The sequence below is a fragment of the Phyllobates terribilis genome, unplaced genomic scaffold, assembly GCF_046119375.1.
Source record: "Phyllobates terribilis strain yellow unplaced genomic scaffold, ASM4611937v1 Scaffold_5__5_contigs__length_657084704, whole genome shotgun sequence".
NCBI lineage: Eukaryota > Metazoa > Chordata > Amphibia > Anura > Dendrobatidae > Phyllobates > Phyllobates terribilis.
In genome coordinates this window covers 19,264,843-19,281,507 of record NW_027362765.1, presented here as the reverse complement: position 1 = coordinate 19,281,507, position 16,665 = coordinate 19,264,843, and the positions used below count along the sequence as shown (strand labels likewise).

At 38.7% G+C, this 16,665-nt stretch overlaps 1 pseudogene; it reads left to right on the top strand.

Annotated features, from left to right (window-relative positions):
- The window catches only part of LOC141270849 (uncharacterized), a 146,748-nt pseudogene extending 130,630 nt beyond the window's left edge, over nt 1-16,118 (top strand).
- The last annotated feature ends 547 nt before the right edge of the window (nt 16,119-16,665 follow it).

Here is a 16,665-nt window from a genome sequence, read left to right as displayed (position 1 = left end):
TCCGGTAGCCTGGGGTCTATGTGGGGTCGCTGCAGCTGTGGTATCTCAATGAGGGTCTGCTTCTCCTCTGTGTTCACTCTTTCAGCAGGGGGTTGAAGGAGGAAGATGGCGTTCTCTCTCACTCCATGGGTCCCGCTCCTTCAGCTCTCCCAAAGCCTGAAAAGCAGGGCTGTGGAGTCGGTAAGCCACAGTTGCGACTCCGACTCCTGGATTTTATCAGGTTCCGGCTCCGACTCCTTCATAAATGGCCAATTCGTAACAATAAATTTACTGTTGTAAAATATTAACATCGTGCTTATTCAGTTTCTCACCATCATATAAGTAATCAGACCACTTAGAGAAAAAAATATATTTATTAGAATACAATTAGAATATAGCAAATAACTTTTATAAACTTTTCTAAACTCTTGTAAGTAAATATGCAATAAACACTGTTATGCAGTTAATAAGAAGAAATCTATAAATTTGTCCTCAGAAAAAGTATTGCCTCTGTCAGATCCTCCTTCATGGATGCCCTCAAATCTGATCTAATTATTTTGAGAGCAGAGAACAACCTCTCTACACTAACTTGGGTTGGTGGCAAAGCAGTAACCACTCGGGCAACATCTCTGACAATGTCAGGATACAGAGGAATCGCTTGTTGCACTGTTATTTTTGATGAACGGTCAAATTTCTCAATTTCTTTTAGTGCACATGAAAAATTCTGCTGAAATGTACTGGCTGTGTTCTTTGATGGGGATGACTCTTCTTCTATGCGGGAACGCTTTGCACGGTCCTTGTGATCCAAATATTTTTCAAAATTAAATTCTTCATCAGTTGATGATGAGGGTGAAGATGTGGCAGGACGACCAAATTCTTCTTGTTCCTCCTGACTGTTCTGCAACCCTTTCATCCTTACTGCTATTTCAAACAGAGCTTCTTTTCCTTTAGTTAGCTGTTGATCATCTAGAAGAATCCGATGCATTGGGTCTACATAAACAGCTGCCAAAAGAATGTTATTTTGTAATAGTAGCTCCTCTCTCAGTTTCATTGATGTAGCAAAACCACTTGCAATTAACCCTCCTCTTTGGGACAGGCGAAACATCAGGTTCTTCCACTCCTTTAAGAAAATACCTGGAGTTAAGTCCTCTGCTTGTAATTTTTTAGTCACTGTAAATGGGTGCTTTAGCAATTTTTCCAGCTCAGTCACCTGATTCCACTGACTTTAATTTAGCATCAGTTGAGGGTTAGCCATGTCTACAAGAAAGGTTTTCAGTTCAACCAAGCGCTGAATCATTAAGTAAGTACTGCCCCATCGTGTGGCTTGATCAATAATTGCCCCTTTTCCAGCACGTCTCTTCATAATTGAGTCAACTTTAGGGGTTCTGGCAACAGTAGCCAATTTTCTCACCTTGCCAATCAGTGCAGCAGCATGTCCTTCTTGCAGACTGTCTCTTATAGCCAGCTGTAGCGTATGCACAACACAGCGCATGTGATGAATGAAAGAACGTATTGACACAGTTTCAACAAGATCATCTAAACTATCATGTTGCTGTTCATCTGAAGCAACTTCAGTTTGCTCCTCAGTTACAATACTGTGTTCCTCTATTTCAAACATTTCTGTGTCCGTGGACCCAGAATGTTCTTCTAGCTGCTGGTCACCATCATTACTCTCATTCATTAGCTTAATAGTACTTATCATGTTTGAAGCATTGTCAGTTACGACAGAAAAAACTTGCTCTTTTTTAAGTTCATAGTCTTGCAGAACCTTTTCCACCAAGACCTGGAGAAACTCACTGGTGTGATGTGCTTTGGTGTCTTTTACTGCCAATGTCTTGGTAACTATTTCATTTTTGTCACAAACACATCGGACATTGATGGCAAAATAGTTCACTCTGTGACGTGTGCAGGCATCCATTTTAAGAAACAGAAAGCGTTCCTTGAGAGTTTTTTTAAGTTCTTCCTTTTGTTTAAAAGCTTCTTCGATTATTAGAAAATTAGTACTCTCTCTCTCCAGAGAAACACCAAGCTTGCGGGCCATTTCCCCATGCAGACACATAAAAGCTGGTCGTGAAAATAATGAAATAGGCACACTATCCTTTACAACAAGCTCTATGATCTGTTTTTTTAAATGTATCTACTGTCATTGTCACAGTAACTTTGTCACTGACAAAATATCTTGCAACTGATGGCTGCAAAGTTCTCTTGTCCTTTGTTTGGCTGGAAGAGCTGGGCACTGGTTCATTGGTTTGGATGCAGTTTTTCTCATCCACTGCTTTCAGTACTTCTGGATGAAAGCGCTGTAAATGTCTCTTTAGATTAGAAGCTCTGATAGGAGCATTTTTATGTTTGCCTGAATATGCACTGATCTTGGCTTCACAGCATTTGTTTTCGTCTGGATCATTTGTCATACACTGACAGACATAATGTTTTCTATCTTGAGTGATGGTGAAATGTTCAAATACAGCTGATTTAATGTGATGCTTCTTTGACATTCTCAGGATTTTAATTCTGCATTCACAATCCAAATGACAATTGTTTTTCCTAAAAACAATTGTACAAAATTATTGCCAGGTCGTACAACTGATATAGTGGCCAGTAATACTGTTATTCCTCATGTACTCACAGTTAACTGATGCAAAGTTTGTTGAAAGGATAATACTTCTTACAGTCTTCCTCTTCTGAGTAACAGCTGTGAGATGCTTGGAAGACGCACACCTAGTAAACATCTAGTCTAGAGGAGGAGCTTTACTACTAAGAATTAGAAACACATTTTCACTTTCAGTTTCATACATTGTAAGTAGGGGGGTTGGGGCAGCATGAGGTTAACCAAGTATAAGATTAGATAAGGGCAGTGGAGAACAGTGACACACAAGAAGTAAGAAATGTCTCTGTCTCCAGCAGAACTGCTTATCACTGTTGTTCATAGTTTGATAGAACATATATATTTGAGTAACATTTATAAAATTCATATGAAAGTTCAACTATGAAATATTAATACATTTTTTTTAAAGCTGGAGTCGGAGTCGGTACATTTCTACCGACTCCGACTCCAGCCAAAACTAACTCCGACTCCACGACTCCGACTCCACAGCCCTGCTGAAAAGCCAGGGATATGGTATCTTTGACCCCAGGATATCTCTCAGATGGTGCAAAGAAGTTTCAGTTAGACTTTAGGAGGTTTGAGGCTGTGTGCCCACTATTCGGATTTAATGCGTTTCCACGGCGGATTTCGCTTGGTAAGAGGTCTGGGATGTATCCAAATGATAATCCGCGCTGCAGAAATTTCTGCTGCGGAAAAATCCGCAGCACAATCTCGCCCATTGACTTGCATTGAACCTCATAATATCCACATGTATACATGCGGATGTTATGCGGTTCAATGTGCGGATGGTACACGGGTCTGGAGAAGAGGAGACTCTTATCCCAGTGTTCCCCAACTCCAGTCCTCAAGGCCCACCAACAGATCATGTTTTCAGGATTTCCTTAGTATTGCACAGGTGATGGAATTATCACCTGTGCAATACTAAGGAAATCCTGAAAACATGACCTGTTGGTGGGCCTTGAGGACTGGAGTTGGGGAACCCTGTCTTATCCGACCCGGGTACCATGGTACCTGCAAGTTAAAAAAAGAATTATAAAGTAAAAAATAAAAAAAAATATTCATACTCACCTCTCCGGCAGCCCCCGGTCTCCTCCCGGCAGGTGATGGTCGCTTGACCATTTTCATTGATCCCATTTTAGGTTCCATATGATATTTTGATCACTTTCATTGTATTTATATTGCTATACAAATATTATGATACTTTTTTAGGTCAGTTTTATTACTTTTGCACTTATACAGCACATTTCATGTAGAATTAAGATTTTTTTTTTTTTTTCTAACGAAGTGATATCTTACTTCTCTTATTATCTCCAGTAAAATGACATATCGGCTCATCTCCTCCCCATTAAGGTCCTTATAATATCGGATCCATTCAGTGAGTTTCTTCTGCATAAGAGAATTTCTTGCCCAGAATGAATAGAAACAGGGAGAGGGACAAGATGGCGGAGAAGATATTACACCTCACCCTAGAGATTATCTCCCGGCTTACTGGAGAGGTGAGAGATTCTGATGACGTCACATTACATCATTCTTATCTATGGGGATAACAGATGGACAGAACTGGAGAGGGGAGGACTCTGGAAATGTCTGTAGTGAGATTTATTAATGTGTCTCTCCATAACCAGGATTACACAGTAGTGAAGAAGACCTCTAGTGAGCTCTGTCAGGACCCTGTGTCTGAGGGATGGGGAAGACCCCTGATCCCAATCACGGGGCCTCTACCTCACCCCCTGATGCATGAGGACATCAATGACCAGATCATCCTAGAACTCACCTACAAGATGGTTGAGCTGCTGACTGGAGAGGTGACACTGCTGGGAATACTGGGACATTATACAGTAATGCTATGGAGGGATCGGGGGATGACGGTATCATTGTATGTGTTAGGTTCCTATAAGGTGTCAGGATGTCGCTGTCTATTTCTCCATGGAGGAGTGGGAATATTTAGAAGAACACAAAGATCTGTACAAGGACGTCATGATGGAGGTTCCCAAGCCCCTCACATCACCAGGTAATAGACCGGACTAAATACACAAGGCCTGTCTGTATGTAAAGAATGAACTCACTCCCTGTATTTGTTTCTTACAGTTCTATCCAGTAAGAGATGAGATATTCTACTCATTTACTTGCAGCACTAAATTTGTGTTGAAAATTTTTAGGCTTTCTTTTCCAGTTTTTTTTTTCAGCTGTATTGTCCTAGTCAATGCTTCTGCTTCTTCTGCTGTCTGTTCTTAGTGCCTTTTCTGTGTCTTTAGGAAGGCCGAGGGTTTATCAATGTGTGCCCTATTAAGTATGTGATTCAAGCCCATTATTTTTCTTCTGATTGGTCTAAAGTGGTTTATATGGTTTCATTATTATTTCTGCTTTTGAAGAAGAACCTGGTCCATGATATGACTTATATGATTCTAGTATGAATTGGGCACTGTACTTTGAACAAACTTTGTCTAAATCAATAGTACAAGCGAATATAATACATTTTGTATTGTATTTTATCAGAAAAATATGTTCCTTTATACATATATCATCCAGTCCTCTCCCTTCCCACTACCTCCTAAACGTATCATTGAGGCCAAGTCCTTCTTGCTCAAGACGAGATGGACTGACAGCACAGTGAGGTGTCAATTTACACAGAATAGTAAAGTCTCCGGAGAGAGAAACAGAGAAGGGGGAAAGGAGAGAGAAGCAGTGTGAGAGGTAGAGCAGCAGATTGTAGCTAACATATCCCAGTGCTGGATACACAGCTACACTGCTCAGTAATGCTGTACATTTCCTTCATGCATATTCTATTTTTGTTTGTGTGCTACAGTAATAGGGAAAATCACAGGAACCCCTTCTTCTGTGTGTTTACTGTATGGAAACTATAATAGCAGCTAGACTATACCCATAAGTTTAGAGCCAATGTCAAATTATAGATAGAGTCCACAAAGGGGAAAACTGGAGAAATATGCAGTATACAAGTCATATAATGGCTGGAAATAGTGTTATTCTTCATGTACACACACTTGAAAGTTTATGCGGAAAAGTCATTTGAAAGTATAATTCCCCTCTAAAAAAAAATCAGACTGATAACCTTGTACCACACTTCACCCTACATCACAATGCCTCCATTGTGGGTCAAATATGCCATCCAGCTTTTTACTTTTCTTTGTCAAATAAATTATGAGTTAGCTGGTCATGATCTGGCTTACACTTTGGATGAATCTTTCTCCTTTGCCAACCAGATTCACATCAGATGACCGGTAAGACGATGTATTCTTCAGATAGCTAGACTAGAACTTTTAACGTTTTTTCGGACTCATGTTCCTACTTCCATGCTTCCACTGAAAAGCCCATGCAGATGGAGAAGTCTGAATTACTAATAATTTGCGATTATCCTATGGAGATAAATGCACTTCACTTTGTGATTATCTTGAGACTATCCTAGTCAAAAATTCCTCCTTTCAATGTCCCCATGTCCATTACCTTGTTTTTTTTTTTTGATAACCACATGGCTCTACAAGCCTTGTTGATTTTGTTTTAAAAAAATCCATTAGTTCAATGCTGTTGGGTGTACTGTGCCGTTAGTCCAAATGATTAGACAGTCACTAGTTATAGACCTGCAAAGGCTCCATAGACATTGCCACTCTTGTTGCCTGCCTTTCATCTGGATATCTTCTCCTATTCCCAAGAAACTGGATGTTATTACATTTTTCGAGCAGCAAAGATGTTCACAAAGCTGGACCTTAGAGAAGCCTTCGTTTCCTGTGTTTGGACATGATTTTTTGTCTCTTGTCATAGCTGAGGAAATAAAATACTCATATCCTAACAGCTTCCACTCTTCTGGGGAGGCTTTTTACAGGATTTCGGAGGTGTCAGGAGGAATTTTTGCCAATTCATGCAAAAGAGCATTTCTTAGATCAGATGTTGATATTGGACAATAGTGCTAGACTTATAATTTCCATTGTAGTTCATCCCAACATGTTTGATTGCAGTTAAGCTCAAGGCTGTCTGTGACTAGTGAAGTTTTTCCAAGCCAAACTTCCCCAGCCATGCCTTTATAGACTTTGCTTTCTGCTCTAAATCACCACCATTGGAAAAATAAAACGGCCTTCCCCAATCTTTTCCCACAAAGTTAGAAGCATACAATTGTCCAAAATGCCACGGTATGTTAAAACTTTAAGATTTCTCTTCATCTAAATTAAGGAGCTTAGTTAAAGACATTCTTTTTGGCAGCAGACACTCTGTTTTGTTTGGATTGTGGGACATTTTTACATAAAAGTGTTGTAAAAGGAAGAACTCAAATTGTTTATTTTTTCCCCTAAGCCATTTGTTCTGCTGAGAATCGTAATTGCTTTAGAGAATGTGAACTACTAGAAAACTAACCTGGGAAGAATGGAGACACCCACAGAGGGATATGTGGCACCTAGGCCCTGATTTATCAAAGCAATTATACCAGAATTCTGCTGTAAATCGCTTCAAAATTTCTCAAAATTTGTATGCAACACGAATTTGCAAAAACAATTTGCGACTTTTGGAGTTTTCACGTCAATTTTAACCAGCTCCACCAAAATAGGCTGAACTTGGGCAAAACGGGGACGTGATGCCATAGCTCATCTAATTCATAACAAGCTGCGGCATTCCCTATGCCAGAAATCTCACTCCGATAGCTGACGTCACTTTTCAGAGCATCTGATTTATAAAGAGGTGTGCACTTCTTAATGAATCAGGAGCGTCTGACTCCAACATGCCCCCTCATCATGATCAGCGTGAACATCGCCGGTCTTGATGAATTGGAGCGCTAATGTTGATCTGCACAGACCGCAAGAACCTGCTTTGGTTACAAACTGTTCAGTGTTTATATCTTTGCAAAGCTTGCTGGTCCAAATTTTTCTCTCACTTAGACTATTATCTTCAATTTTGCCCCAGCGATCAAGAATCTGGTTACCTTGTCCAGATCCTTTGACCCGACTGATCTGGCTTAGTTTATCATCAGCTCCATCTGCAATTTTTTTTCCCAAGTTCACCACACTTGGAAGTTTTTTCCCATTTTTCAGTACATTGAATATTAAATGAAAAGTGCCACTCAAAGCTACAACTCGTCCCAGAAAAAAACAAGCCATCATACAGGTATGTGTACATGACAGCAAAATACAAAAATTTATAGCTATTGGAAGAAGGGGAGGAAAAAATTGCAAAGCGAAAATTTGCTGTGGAGTAAAGGGGTTAAGGGTTATGGAGAGGAAAATATTATTTTATTATTGCAAATTAACCTTTCTTTTCTAAAACTCTTTGTATTTATAGCGCCATCATATTTCAAAGCATTTCATAAATGAAAGGGGTTTTATATACAGTTGTGCTCAAAAGTTTACATGCCCCGGCAGAATTTTTGCTTTCTTGGTCTTGTTTTAGAGAATATGAATGATAACAAAAATACTTTTTCTCCACTCATGGTTATTGGTTGGGTGAAGCCATTTATTGTCAAACTACTGTGTTTTCTCTTTTTAAATCTTAATGACAACCAAAAACATCCAAATGACCCTGATGAAAAGTTCACATACCCCAGTTCTTAATACCGTGTATTGCCCTCTCTAACATTAATGACAGCTTGAAGTCTTTTGTGGTAGTTGTGGATGAGGTTCTTTAATTTCTCAGATGGTAAAGCTGCCCATTCTTCTTGGCAAAAAGCCTCCAGTTGCTGATAATTCCTGGGCTGTGTAGCATGAACTGTGCGCTTGAGATCTCCCCAGAGTGGCTCAATGATATTGAGGTCAGGAGATTGAGATGGCCACTCCAGAACCTTCACTTTGTTCTGCTGTAGCCAATGACAGGTCGACTTGGCCTTGTGTTTTGGATCGTTGTCATTTTGGAACGTCCAAGTACGTCCCATGCGCAGCTTCCGGGCTAATGAGTGCTGATAACATGCTGCATTCATCTTTCCTTCAATGCTACCAAGTTTCCTGTGCCTTTGTAGCTCACACATCCCCAAAACATCAGAGATCCACCTCCTTGCTTTACTGTAGGAATGGTGTTCATTTCATCATAGGCCTTGTTAACCTCTCTCCAAATGTAACGTTTATGGTTGTGGCCAAAAAGTTCAATTTTGGTCTCATCACTCCAAATTACCTTGTTCCAGAAGTTTTGAGGCTTGTCTGTGCTGTTTGGCGTATTGTAGGCGAGATACTTTGTGGCATTTGCGCAGTAATGACTTACTTCTGGCGACTCGACCATGCAGCCCATTTTCTTCAAGTGCCTCCTTATTGAGCATCTTGAAACAACCACACCACTAGTTTTCAGAGAGTCCTGAATTTCAGCTGATGCTAATTGTTTGTTTTTTTGTTTTTTTTGCATCCCGAACAATTTTCTTGGCAGTTGTGGCTGAAATTTTTGTTGGTCTACCTGACCGTGGTTTGGTTTTTACAGAGCCCCTGATTTCCCATTTATTAATCACAGTTGGAACGCTGCTGACTGGCATTATCAATTCCTTAGATATCTTTTTGTATCCCTTTCCTGTGTTATACAGTTCAACTACCTTTTCCTGTAGATCTGTTGACAATTCTTTTGCTTTCCCCATAACTCACAATCCAGAAACGTCAGTGGCTGGATGAAAGATGCAAGAGTCTATCTGGCTCTCAGAAACTCACTCAGCTTTTATGCACACACACTGATTACAAGCAAACAGGTCACATGTGAGGATGTTACCTTTAGTAGCTATTCAAACCCATTTATGTCAAATTCTGTAAATGTTATCAGGCCAAAATCACCAGGGTATGTGAACTTTTGATCAGGGTCATTTGGATGTTTTTGGTTGTCATTAAGATTTAAAAAGAAGAAACACAGTAGTTTGGCAATAATTGGCTTCACCCAACCAATAACCATCATGAGTGGAGAAAACGTTTTTTTGTTATCATTCAAATTCTCTGAAACAAGGCCAAGAAAGAAAAAATTCTGCCGGGGTATGTAAACTTTTGATCACAACTGTATTAAAACAAAATCAAACATTACAGTCAAACAGTTAATAATTAAAACAGTAGTGAGGGTGGTCTTGTTTGCAAGAAATTATAATTTAAGGAAACAGGGATGGCAAAAAAAGGCAAAAGTGGTTGTATATGCTACAACTGTCTTTTGTAAAAAAAAAAACAAGGTAGCATGGAAATCTAGAGCCAGTCACGTATCTGTACACACAGATGGCAAGTGTTACAAAGATCAAGAGTGGGGTTGCTTAGCTATTGAAATTAATAGCCAGTCCACTTTACTAACTGTTCAGGTCACATCCTCATACAGGAAATGCTCTCCTGTCTTAAGCAGATGATCACGTGCAGCAGCAGGAACTGTGGAATGGAGTGGATGCAGGTGAATTGTCACATAGGAGCTAATCGTTTTTTTTATATGTTGCTAAAAATATCTTTTTCACATTTGAAAAAACCTCCTTGAAACTGTCTATGTTGTGGATCAATCAGAAAATTGGTGCTACTCGAGAGATAACTTGGAGACAGGAAAATGAGGTCTGAATTATTGAAGATGTAAGTGTATGTTCACACTAGGTGTTTTTTCAGTTTTTTTTTCTGCAGCAAAACCTGATCTCTTGGCAGGAAAGAAGCTGCGTCAAAAATGCAGGTTTTTGTGCATTTTTTGGTGTGTTTTTCAGAATCCCAAAGTTCAGCTTTGCTTCCACCACTGAAGCATGAACACAGGTCACCAATGCAAGACATGTGAAACCATATTAACCAGAATTTCAAATGTAACTGTGGGGGGAGGTGAATTCTTCAGGAATAGTTTACCTAAGACACTGGCAGTGCATTGAGTTTGTATGACACTATTTATTTTCACACTATGATCTGCCATTAAGTTGCTCAGGGATTGTTCAATTTCACACCTCCGTGGGCCACAGGTATTGTTCAATTTCACACCTAGCTCAGCCAATTTTTACATTTTTACACATCACTAATTTAATTAATCTGTCCTAATCCAAACTGCCATCTCAGGTGACCAAGACAAGATGGTAAAATCACAAAAATAAGCATACTGCTGGACTTGCTTTTTTTCACTAAAAATGCAGCAGAACCTGATAGCTATGTTCACACTAGTTGTTTTTTCAGCAGTGTTTCACCACCAATAATAAACAACGCAAAAAAAACGCTGAAAGAAGTGACTTGCTCTATTGTGCAAAAAATCATGCAAAGCACAAAATACTGATGACACAAAAACCAATGTGTGTGCATGAGATTTCTGAAATCTCATAGACTTTGCTGGTACTGTAAAAGCAGCTGAAAATTTACTTAACAATCTCTTTAAAAAAAATGCTGAAAAACGCTTAGTGTGAACAGTGTGAACATGGCCTAACTGTGGGATCCCGAAATTGGAAAACAGATTTGGTATAATTTTTTTCCTAATTTTAATTTCTGATTTTATGATTTTAAAAAAATCAATTTACTTACAAGACATTGTTAAAAAATAATAATGTTGTCTTTATTTTAGCAGATAACTGTACTGGGAATTCAGATGGACATTTAATATCTTCAGAATTTAAAACAGATGATCAAAGTATCACACATGATACATATGAAGAAGATGCTATTGTTCCAGGTATATATCCAGGCCTTCCTAGGAAAGATCGATCATCTGATCTTTTCAAACAAGTCCAAAGCTCTGATTTATCGCAGCATTTTAAGCAGAATAAAAGTTACAAAAGGGATGTTGAACATGAAACAGCTCATGCAAAAGAGAAACTATTTTCATGTCCAGAACGTGGGAAATGCTTTACCAGGAAATCAAATTTTGTTGACCATCAAAAAGTTCCCACACATGAGAAGCTATTTTCATGCCCCCAATGTATGAAATGTTTTGCTCGAAAATCAAATCTTGTTGACCATCAAAAAACTCACACTGGGTTAAATCCATTTTCATGTCTAGAATGCGGTAAATGTTTTATTCAAAAATCAGATCTTGTGATACATTACAGAATACACACAAGGGAGAAGCCATTTTTATGTCTAGAATGTGGGAAATATTTTATTCAGAAATCAGATCTTTTTAAACATCAGAGAACTCATACAAGGAAGAAGCCATATTCATGCTCAGAATGTGGGAAATTTTTTAGCCATATATCACGACTTGTTATACACAAGAGAATTCACACAGGGGAGAAACCCTTTCCTTGCCCAGAATGTGAGAAATGTTTTATTCAAAAATCAGATCTTGTTAGACATCAGAAAATTCACACAGGGGAGAAGCCTTTTGCGTGTTCAGAATGTGGGAAATGTTTTATTCTGAAATCAAATCTTATTGAACACCAAAAAACTCATACAGGAGAGAAGCCACACTCATGCCCACAGTGTGGGAAATGTTTTATCCAGAAATCACATCTTAATATCCATCAAAAAACTCACACAGGGGAGAAGCTATTTTCATGCCCAGAATGTGAAAAATGTTTTACTCGGAAAATAACCCTTGCTAACCATCGAAAAATTCACTCTGGGGAGAATCCATTTTCATGTTCAGAGTGTGGGAAATGTTTTACTCAGAAATCAGATCTTGTTAGACATCAGAAAATACACACAGGGGAGAAGCCATTTCCGTGCTCAGAATGTGGGAAATGTTTTATTCAAAAATCAAACCTTATTGAACACCAAAAAACTCACACAGGAGAGAAGCCATATTCATGTTCAACGTGTGGAAAATGTTTTACTCAGAAGTCACATCTTAATAGCCATCAAAAAACTCACAGAGGGGAGAAGCCATTTTCAAACCCATAATGTGAAAAATATTTTACTGTTAAATTTAACCTTGCTAACCATCAAAAATGAACTCAAGGGAGAATCCATTTTCATGTTCAGAGTGTGGGAAATGTTTTACTCAGAAATCATACCTTGTTAGACATCAGGAAATTCACACAGGGGAGAAACCGTTTTCTTGTTCAAAATGTGGAAAAAGCTTTATTCAGAAATCAGATCTTATTGACCATCATAAATCTCTTACAGGGGAGAAGCCATTTTTATGTTGAGAATGTGGAAAATGTTTCAACCAGAAATGAAAAGATGGTAACAAGTTGCAAGCTTTCGAGACTACTCAGGTCTCTTCATCAGGCATAGTAAGAGGAAGAATGAAGAGACCTGAGTAGTCTCGAAAGCTTGCAACTTGTTACCATCTTTTCAGTTAGCCATTAAAAGGTATCAACCACTGAGGACTCTCAAATCTAAATATTTTTCTATCTACTGGCTAACACGGTACAAAAATATATATTTTCCCTGTATCAACCAGAAATCAAATTTTGTTATGCATCAAAGATCTCACACAGGGGAAAAGCCATACTCATGCACAGAATTTGGTAAATGTTTTAATAGGAAATCAACTCGTATTGACCATGCAAAAAAATCACACAGGAGAGAAGCCATTTTTTGTTCTAAATGTGGAAAATGTTATTCTCAGAAATCAGATCTCGTTAAACCTCTAAAGAAGCCACAGAGGGAAGGAACCTTTTTCATATTGTGAATATTTGAAATGTTTAAATGGTAAATCAAGTCTTGCTGACTATCAGAAAACTCACACAGAGGAGAAGTCATTCTTGCATTCAGAATTTGGCAAATGTTTTAATCATCACTAATCATTTAACATATCCTGTTTTCACAGTAGTCACATGGGAGAAGGCATCAATATGTACCATAAGTCGAAAGTGTTTTTTCCAAAAGTCAGCTATAATTGTTCAGGTTAGAACTAACCAGGGGGAAATGACCATTTTAATTTTTTTCTTCCATTTTTTTTTAAAGCTTATTTGGCTAACAAATAGTACAAGTAAAAAAATGACAATATAGTCAAAATCACGTATCATATTTGGGCACACATTTTTGTGAATCTGCAGACCATTCCATGCTCGTCCCTCATTCACTAAACTCCTCTCTCATTTCAGAGAAAAAATGTAAAAAGTCACAAAATCCACAATTAGTGGGTGTGTTGGCAAACGTTTTCAAGTTTCTAGCACAAGGTGTTTGATGAATTTTCACTTAAAGAGTACCTATCATTAATCTGAGACTGCCCTCTCTATTTAATATAGCAGTTGGCAGCCACTGATTAGTGCATTTTCTAAATATAATCCAGTATCAAAACTGCTAAAAGTGTCCCTAATGTCCCCCAAAAGGGCTCGAACTTCCGGGTTGTGAGATTCCACAAACCTCAGATGCTACTCTCACAATTAAAGAGTGAGATCTATCAATCCATTGGCTGCTCTCGCAGTGAAAGCATGAGATCTTGCTCTCTCCACTAATCCACATGCTTTCTAAAACTGTTAGTGAATGGTAACATCTTTACAATAATTACATTTCGAAAATAGCTTAAGAAAGATAGTGAGGAGAGAATTACAATATGCATCTTTGATATATGGAATTTGTTAAGACACACTGGCCCTGAGTCCTCAAAGATTTTACTTAAAAAAAGTGGCATAAAAGCTTTGAAAAGTCATAAAATGTTGGAGCAAATTTTGACGGCTTTTGATGTTTTCACGCTGATTTCTCCAAGCTCTGTCCAAATGGACAGAGCAAGGGTCGGACAGGGGCACTGTGTAGGCATAAAATCACTTTATTATCACTAGGGTATTATCACTAGAGAAGTACTAAACCTGCTGCCAGGTAGTTCTCCATATTCATAAGCACGGTATAACCCCAACCCCACCACTGATTGGTAGCTTTCTGTCTATGTACAGTGTACATAGAAATCTGTCAATCAGTGGTATGGTTGGGCTTATACAGATCACAGTATTCATAGAACTGGTAAATCTGCAGCAGCTAAAACTTTGATTTTAGCAAAACTGCAGCAAGCAACCCAGTAAGTGATGAATCACTGGAATCGGAGTCTATGGGGTAGCAAAAACCAGTGGATGTATACCCTTTAAAGGGTGGTCAGATAGACATCTGTTTAATCTAAGTATTCAGAGCAGGATTCCTGTGATTCCTCCTAAGAGCAGTCACTGAACAGACTATGCAGAGAGCATAAGATTTATTAGAGTCAAGTAGCGCAGAGAGACTCTGCAGTGATAATGCTATGGGGTTGTTTTTCTTCTATTTTCCTAAGCTTCTTAGTCCTATTGAAGGTGAATATTAGTATTTCAACATATAAGACATTTTGGATTAGGCTTCTAATTTGGGGTGAAAAGTTTGTGGATTCAAATTTTTTGCTTTAGTATGACAGTAGCCAAGTGCACAGAACAAAGTCGATAAAGGCATTGTTGGGGAAGTTTGATGTGAAAGAACTTGACTGGCCTCACAGAGCCTTGACCTCAACCCCACTTAAACCTTTGAACAGAAATTGCAAGACCCTCTCATCCAACATCAGTATTTGACATCACAAATGATCTTCTGTATGAATTGGCAAATTTTCCCACAGACACTCTCCAATATCTTGAAGAAAAACTTTCTAGAAGACTAGAAGTTGTAATAGCTTAGTTTCAAAGGTACTGACTTCATATTAATATCCATGGATTTAGAATGAGATGTCATAAAAGTACCCGTAGGTGTAATGTTTATGCATCCCAATACTACTTTTCCTATAGTGGATATTACCTTTGGAATCTTAATTCTTAGAAAAAAATAATAAATTGCCAAGTAGCATACATGTGAAAGGGTTGCACAGGTTACAGTGTTCTGTTGCGACTCTAAACTCCAGTTTAATGGGTCCCTCTGGGTTTGTGTATGATGTTAACTGCTTCAGATGTTTCAGTCTTCAGCTGCATACTAATAAATATCACAGGAACACCATATGCAACATATAGACTTTCTCATGTTACCTGCCTCTAAAAACATCTTTAGAATCCGACCTTTTCTCACCTTTGAAACTGCAAAAACTCTTACTGTCGCTCTTATTCATTTTTGTCTGGGCTACTGCAACTTTCTAAAGATTGGTCTCCCTCTAACCAAACTTTCAACTCTCCAATCCGTCCTCAGTGCTTCCGCCAGAGTCATATTTCTGTCCAGCCACTACACTGATGCCTCAACTTTGTGCCAGTCATTGTACTGGTTACCCATTCGCTTCACAATACAATACAAACTTATCTCTCTCATCCACAAAGTTCTCCATAGTTCTGCACTGCCCTAGGTCTCCTCCCTCATCTCTGTCTATCACCCTATATGTGCGCTCCATTCTGCAACTGATCTAATACTAATGTCCTCCATAATCTGAACTTCGGAACTTCGTCTCCAAGATTTCTCTCGTGCTGTGCTAGTTTTCTGGACTGCACAACCCCGGGCAATATGACTAATACCTAGCCCCCACATTTTTAAGTGTGCTTTAAAAGCACATCTTTTTAGACAGGTCTATCACCTCACTCCACTGATCTAACTCTATCTATTCCTGATATATTATAAGCTTGTGAGCAGGGCCCTCACTCCTCCTGTAATTATTGAACTATGTGTTATTTTGTATTGTTTTTATTGTCTGTACATGTCACCGCTTAATTCTAAATTGCTGCAGAATTTGTTGGTGCTATAGAAATAAAATTATGATTATTATTATTATAGACAAGAAAGGCTTCAGTCCAGATTGTAAAAATAAACAGATTTTTACCTGTAAACTTGATGGAACTTGCAATATATAAAATCGGTAACAGGTACTTGATACACTAATCACATGCTCTGTATTGAACAGAGGCCCAGGCTTAGCAATTATAAATGACGGCACATATGTTGTATGAAACATTTCAGATATACAGCATAGATGATTTGGCCCCTATATATCAGCTCTCTTTCTTCCTCACCACAGGCTAGTCTGCACAGTACCTGTGCCCCAGCCTGGAAAGCCCAGTCTTCTTTCACTAATCTTCCAAGTCTGACCTACATGGCATCTCAGACCCACTTTGCCTTTGCTGTTTCATGGTCCCCACAAAATCATAGCTATACCCTCCTGTACTCGCGATTCATACCTGCTGCAGCTGAGCTCTCCTTCCTGTCAGCTCCACTTCTCAAAACATCAAGAATGTTCCGGCCATGTCGAGGATCCAAAATTGCTACCTCTTAATTCAGTTACTAGCATTGGTATCTCAGCTTCCTTCTACACACCCCAGTCTGCAGCCTTTGTTTTTCTCTGAAACACACTTATCACTAACCAGGAAGCCTATTTTA